Source organism: Hipposideros armiger, unplaced genomic scaffold (assembly GCF_001890085.2).
Source record: "Hipposideros armiger isolate ML-2016 unplaced genomic scaffold, ASM189008v1 scaffold_552, whole genome shotgun sequence".
Classification (NCBI taxonomy): domain Eukaryota; kingdom Metazoa; phylum Chordata; class Mammalia; order Chiroptera; family Hipposideridae; genus Hipposideros; species Hipposideros armiger.
In genome coordinates this window covers 950925-958141 of record NW_017731902.1, presented here as the reverse complement: position 1 = coordinate 958141, position 7217 = coordinate 950925, and the positions used below count along the sequence as shown (strand labels likewise).

The 7217-nt window shown below is 38.2% G+C and overlaps 1 pseudogene; it reads right to left on the bottom strand.

Moving 5' to 3' along the window:
- Positions 1-6299: 6299 nt before the first annotated feature.
- LOC109371158 (stabilizer of axonemal microtubules 2-like) overlaps positions 6300-7217 on the bottom strand; it is an 11793-nt pseudogene continuing 10875 nt past the window's right edge.

The following is a 7217-nucleotide window of genomic DNA, read 5'->3' as shown; positions in this document are numbered from 1 at the left end:
TCTGCAATCATTTAAATGTTGTTATTCCTTCCATTTTACTACAGCATGCTTGAAATTCTTGCTTGGGTTTAAGACTCTGAACTGAAAGAACATTGTCATATGTAGGATATTTTTCCAAATATTCAGCTGTGGGGCAAGACGTGCCGGGATTTTCATACATCCTTATGGTTCCATGAGGACAATGATGTTGCCCTCAGGTACGGATCTTACACAGACACCAGCTCCTCATGCTCTCAGCTCCTCTCCCTGCTTATAATATGATTATAACATGGAATTGAATTTTAAAAAATAACTGCACAATTTATTTTTGAAAGGTTATTTCTTAAATTTAAATTACGTCTTAAATTTAAAAGATTGTGAGTTCCATCTTTGAAATGTTCTTATTTCTCTAACCAAAAACTTGAATTAAGTGGCATTTTGCTTATATTCTCAATAGTTCTCAATTGATTTTCTTCTTGTAGCCTTTCAGTACTCTCGTTACATCTTCAGGCAATCCCAAATTGTGCAGACAACTAAATTAAACTATCAAGTGACTGACAATTCGGAGAAATGAGTTAGTAAAGTTCAGTAGCATTAAGGGCAATGGACTTTACCTAAGAGCAAAAATAAGCAAACTATATACAGCCATCCCTTAGAATCCAAGGGGGTTTGGTTCCTGGACCCCTGTTGATACCAAAATCCTGGGCTGTTCAAGTCCCTTAAAATGGCATAGTATTTGCATATAACCTATATTTGCATACAAACAGCTGCAGGTTATGCCTACACACCACTTCATTTGTATGGATTCATAGTGCTCAGCACATGGCAAATTCAGGTTTTGCTTTTTGGAACTTTTTGCATTTTTTTTTTCTGAATGTTTTTGATCAGTGGTGGGTTGAATTCTGGATGCTGAACCCGCAGATGTGGAGGGCCAACTATAAACTATACATGTCTGGCAAAGAGAGGTAAAAGATACAGAATAAACCACTAACCAGCTATGAATTAGATGTGTAGAACTAACACTTATAAAATCAGCAAAAGGGGTGTTGATGGAATGATAGTCAAGAAATCTGTGAGTTATTGGTTAGAAAATCAGAACGTACTTGCTGATGCTAAAATGATGATGGTGATTATTAAACTTGAGAGGCCTTTCCAGGGTGGAAACCTTATGTGATTGATCTTCTATCTCCCCCTGTTTGCCTTATAAAGTCAAGTCTTCTTTTCCCGTCAAATAATTATATATTTTTATTGAGGTGTAATTAACATATGACATACTAGTTTCAGGTTTTCAACATGATTTAATATTTTTGTACATTGCAAAATGATCATCACAATAAATCCAGTTAACATTCATCACATACATAGTAACAAATTTTTTTCTTATAATGAGAACTTTTAAGATCTCTCTTAGCAACTTTCAAATATGCAGTACATTATTATTATTAATTATAGTCACTATGTTGTACATGGGTGCTGTGTTATTCTTTTCCTTTCCATTGCAGCTATTGAAAAAGTAGAGGTAGCATAGTTTTTGAGATCATGGGCTCAAGCTAAAAGACCAGGTTTCAAGTTTCAGCCTTGCCACTTCTAGATGCATGACCTTGCTTAACTCTTTAAATGATAAAGTGAGAGAAATAAGAGTTCTTTATAAGGTTGCCTTGAGGATCAAATGACAATACATATGAAGTGCTTAACACTGTGCTTGGCACTTATTTAGTGTTCAGTAAATATTAGCAGTGATCATTGTTGTCATTGGTGTCATCATCATTGATATAAACGGAATTGTGTCCCTCCCATAATTCTTAGGTTGAAGTTCTAACCCCCAATGTGACTATATTTGGAGATAGAGCCTTTAAGGAGATAAGTAAGGTTAAATGAGGTGGTAAGAGTGGTGTCCTTAGAAGAGGAAGAGCAACCAGGGGCATGTGCACATGAATACACAGAAAAGGTGACCATCTGCAAGCCAAGATGAGAGGCCTCAGGAGAAACCAAACCTGCTGGTGCCTTAATCTTTGACTTCCAGCCTCCAGAACTGTGAGAAAATAAATTTCTGGTTTTTTAAAGCCACCCAGTCTGTAGTATTTGTTATGGCAGCGCTAGCAGACTAACACATTACCATCATCATTCTATCCTTTTAGTACTCTGTCTGCATAGTCTTTGCTTCTCCTGTTTTCTCTTTAACCTACTGATGTCCGATATTTTTCTGTTATGGAACTATTATAATAAATTACTCATTATTATATTCAAGTTCAAAGGACTCTTTGTTTCTTATCTAGCTTGACTTCTTTTGGGGTCCTTGATAATCAGCTGCTTTCTCCCTCATGAAAATCTCTCTTCTTGAAACTCCTATTTAGTCTCCTTCTTAATTTTCCTTCTTGAACTCTTTCCTATCTGCACCTAAATGCCAGTGTTCTCTAGGGCACTATCCTCTGCATTCAGGCTCACCACACCTATTGGCTAATATGGTAGGAAGAATAATGGCCCCCTAGTATGTCCATGCCCTAATCTCTGGAACCTATGAATATGTTGTATTACATGGCAAGAGGAACCTTGCAAATGGAGTTAAGGTTATGGATCTTAAAACACATATGTGGATACATTAAGTGGAACCAGTGTAATCACATAGGGACTCAAGAGTGAAAGAGAAACAGAGAGATACTACAAAAGAAGAGAAAAGGGGGATTCAAGTGTAAGAGGGATTCCACCTTCTGATGTTGGCCTTGAAGAAAGAGGAATGGGGTCACAAACCAAGGAATGTGGTGGCCTCCAGAATCTGGTACTAACTCTCAGAAGACAGCCAACAAGGAAACATGGGATCTCAGTCCTACATACTCAAGGAACCAAATTCTGCCAGCAACCTGAATACAAAAAGAAATAGATTCTCCTCTAGAGCCTCTAGAAAGGAATTAACCCTGCCAACACCTTGATTTTAGCCTGTGGTGATCTATGTTGGACTTCTGACCTTGGAACTCCTAAGATAATACATTTGTGTTGTTTTAAGCCACTAAGCCTATGATGGTTTGTCACAGCAACAATAGAAAACTAATATAGCTAATGACTACAATTTGAATCACTATTAGATTTCTCTCTGAACCATAAATTCAGCTGCTTACTGGATATCTTGTCTGATATCTCCTAGGGACCTCAAATTCATTACTTTGAAGTGAAACTTCTCCCCCAAACCTGCTCCTAATAATGATCTTGATTGATATTGCACCTATCCGTTCAGATGCCTTAGTCAGAAATCTGGGAATCAGGTTAAACTTCTTTCTTTTTCTTATGCTACCCCTCTCTACATCCCTACCCCATATAATTTGTTACCATACCTTTTTGAGTCTAGGTCCATTATACTGGTTTGATTTAGGTTAGTCTCCTGCCACTTCTCACTTGGATTTCTCAAATCTGTCAGTATATTTCCTTGTCTCTAGTTAAAACTTCTTGCTAATTCATATTTTTGTTCCAGGAAGAAGCAGGACCTTTCTGAAATTGGATTATGTTTCTGCCCTACATCATGGTTTTGCATTGCAGTTTCAGAAAAGTCCCGATTACTAAGCATTACACACAAGGTTTTTCTGTGATCTTGGCCCCTGCTTTCCTCCCAGCCTTGAACCTCTGTGCTCTTTAACACATATCATACTGTCCAGCTATACTGTGTATCTTGTGTTTTCTTGAATATGTGCTACCCTTTTATGCCTTCAGTACTTTGTATATGCTTTTAAATTTGCCTGGAATGCTGATTTCATTCTTTTCCTGACTGACACCTATTTTCTCTCCAGTCTTCAACTGAATTGTCACTCCATTCAGCACCTCTTTCCCATCCCAAGCTGAAGTAGTTGCCCTCCTTTATGGACTCATAGCACCCATGTATATTTCTGACATAGCACTTACCTCACATATTATATGTTTTATTTATATGGTATTCTCTCCCTATAAATTGAGTTATTTGAGGATAAGGGACTCTCTGTGTGTGTGTGTGTGTGTGTGTGTGTGTGTGCGCGCGCGCGCGCGCGCGCGTTTGTCTTAAGCATCTGTAGTGTCTGATACTTAAGGGCTTAATAAATGTTGATTTCAAAAGTGAATGAGAAGAATGCCAAAACATAAGAATTGTGAGCCACAGAAGTGGGTTTCCACATGAATTTTTAGAGTAGCTTTCCCTGAATATTCTAAGGACAATATTAAAGAGCAGTGCTATTGACATAGTTTAATGGTAACCTTTTGTCAGTTTTATATAAAAGCTAATGAGAGCATTTGCATTTGGTATTTGGGGTAAGAGTAGGCAGGAGCTTACTGAAAAATTACTTCAGAAAAGAAAGCCATTACAGATGATGAGACACATGTAAGAAAGCTACCAGACTGGTAGGTGGTCCAAGATGGTGGTGGAGGAAGACCCTGAACTCACCTCCTCCTATGATCACGCCAAATCTACTGCTATATATGGAGAAATTTCCACTGTAAAAGTCCTAAAAACTAGCTGAACAGCTCCTCTACACGAAAGGATAAGAGGGCCACATTGAGCTGGGTGGGAAAGGCAGAGAAGGGGTCTTGCCAAACTCCCATGCACAGCCAGTGAACCACAATGGGGAGGGATCTCGCAAGTCTGGAGCTTCTCCCAGAGGAGTTTGTGCCCCTCATCAGGCACCCCAATGTTTGGGACCTGCACTGGAGAGATGAGGCCCTGAAAACATCTGTCTTTGAAAACCAATGGGGCTCACATCGAGGGGACCCAAAGGGCTGTAGGGCTTTGAGATACTCTTTAAAAGACTTGCACATGGACTCACTTGTTCTGGGTCCCAGAACAAAACCAGCNATATATATATATATATATATATATATTTTTTTTTTTTTTTTACCAAATGTTGATGGACTTATTGGGTTGTCAGAAAAGTCATGATGCATTTTTGCAATGAAAAACATAGAAAAAATACATCATAACTTTTCTGACAACGCAATAGTTAAGTACATGAGTTTGAAACAAATCTAAAGCTACAAAAGACTAAACTTTATGATGAAATCATATTCCCATAATGCAATCATTTACCAAAGGAAAAAACACCCAGTAAGAGTTTAATTCATTAGGAAATTTCAGCATTTATAAATTCAATGTTATTTCCATTTCACTTACTGGAATCATTCCTTCCCTTCCTTCTTGGCCCTTACGTTCACACTGGAGGAGGAAGACATAACTATGCCCCATACTGAGCCTGGTTTTCTGAGCTGTGACTTTGGGCATGGCATTCAGGTGCATCATTATCTGAGGTTATCTTGAAGGTTTCTTTCAGAGCTGCCAGTCATTCTTAATACTACTCTAGCAAATGCTTTTTTTTTCTCTTTCTGGAAATACTGCCATTCAAACCACATTATTCCCCACAATCCAAGCTCTCTATTCTCTCTGTAACAACTTCTCAGGTGCTTGTGAAGCGTTAGAGAGCAGGACTTCTCAGAAATCATCCTACTCATAAACTTGAAGCAAATTAGATTATTTTACAAGTCCTGCTACAAGGCAAAAAGTGATTGTTGAGTAGGTAATTATCCTAACTTGAAAAAAGAGAAAATAGGTACAGAAAGAGATTAAGTGACTTGTTAACAATCCCTGACATTTGTTTAGCACTTAGACTATAGATTACAATGTGTCATATGATCTGATGTGCAAAACATAATTTTTGTAAGGTAGGCAGGGCAGATATCCTTTTACAAATGAAGACTGTGAGGCTCATATGTGAGTCACTTGCCTAGGGCAGCACAAATAGAAACTGATATCATTAGAACTTGAACTCAGATTCTTTGATTCCCAGCCCACAGAGCCTCTCCTTGTCACTCCATGGTAGCTCTTACTAACTTGAACGTGGTGAGGAGCAGTGCTGTCTAACACCACCCACCAACTTGACTCAGTGTACACTATGTAGATGCCTTGAAGTCTGAGGAAAATGAATACGGTTGCCTTGGAAGACGAATCCATGCATCACTTTCAGTGGTGGTCTAGTCTTCCTGCACTTGGCAATGATAACTTGTATGTGAATAACCATATAATTGCCATAATTATAAACACAAGTATAAATGGCAATAGATTGGAGACAAGCTACTAAACAGGATGTTAAGTATTAAAATAGTTCCAACGGGAATGTATGTTATTTAGCTTTCAGAAACGCATATTAAAGAACAACCTTGGCTAAAATACCAATACAAAATGGATTTTAAGATCCTGATTTCCTATAAATTTTCCAATTTTCTTGATTAAAAATTTAAAAATGATTTGTTTTAGCTGTCTCAAATGTTTTCTATAAACAATTGGTTTTGCCTTTAGAAAACCAACATCCTATGAGTTAGCCTCCTTTAAAACATGATTTGCTGGTTTTCACTGTGGGCATGATCTTACGGAGAATTTATGACCTAGGGAATTTATATTTTTGAAGATATAACCTGGAGGAAAAGGATACCTAGCGCGACAGATGTCCTATTGCTTCGGTGCATACTCTATAGAGTACATGGTTATGTCATCGAATGAAATAGAACTCTGAAAAGGAACATTTAAAGGCTTGCAACTCTCCGTTGGAATCAATTCATGTAGCACATAATGAGATCTGAAAGTGCTCAAACCATCAAATTTTCTACATGGGTTGGTAATCTGCTGTTTTTTAATAAGTCCTTGATGACAACTTTCCCATGCTGGAAAATCTTCCTTTGTGGTGGTTTTTTTTTTTTTTTTGAAAGGAAAGTTGTTATTTCTTCAATGAGAAATGGGCCTGATGGGGACAGTGTGTTTGGCTTGATATGGAACACAGTGGAGATGGCTGTGCTGTTTAACTGCATGTACCTGTAGGAGGGACGTACTCTTATTGTACTTTCTTGACTTCAGGTGATGGGATTTTCCATGGGTGAAAATTTTCATGGATCCAGTGCTTCCTTCAACTTGAGCATTTTGGGCCACTCTGGTGTATGCAGGTCTGCAGCTTTTTGCAGTTTCACCAAGACCCTGAAAGTCACATCAGTGAGTTGTGAGAGCCTCAGAGGGTTGGCTCGTTGACTTGTAAACTTCTTTTGGCCTTGCAGGCTTGGATTCTAGCTGATACGGCACATAATCAAGGTGATGACTTGTATCATCATTAAGTGGGACTATAAGATCTTGACCTGAGCTGTGTCTCCTGAGGAGCATAGTCATCCTGAAATGCAGTTGAATTTTCAAATTTCACAGCAGGGGGATAGTAAGTTGGTTCTGGTTTGTAAGGTTCACTTTTCTGAAT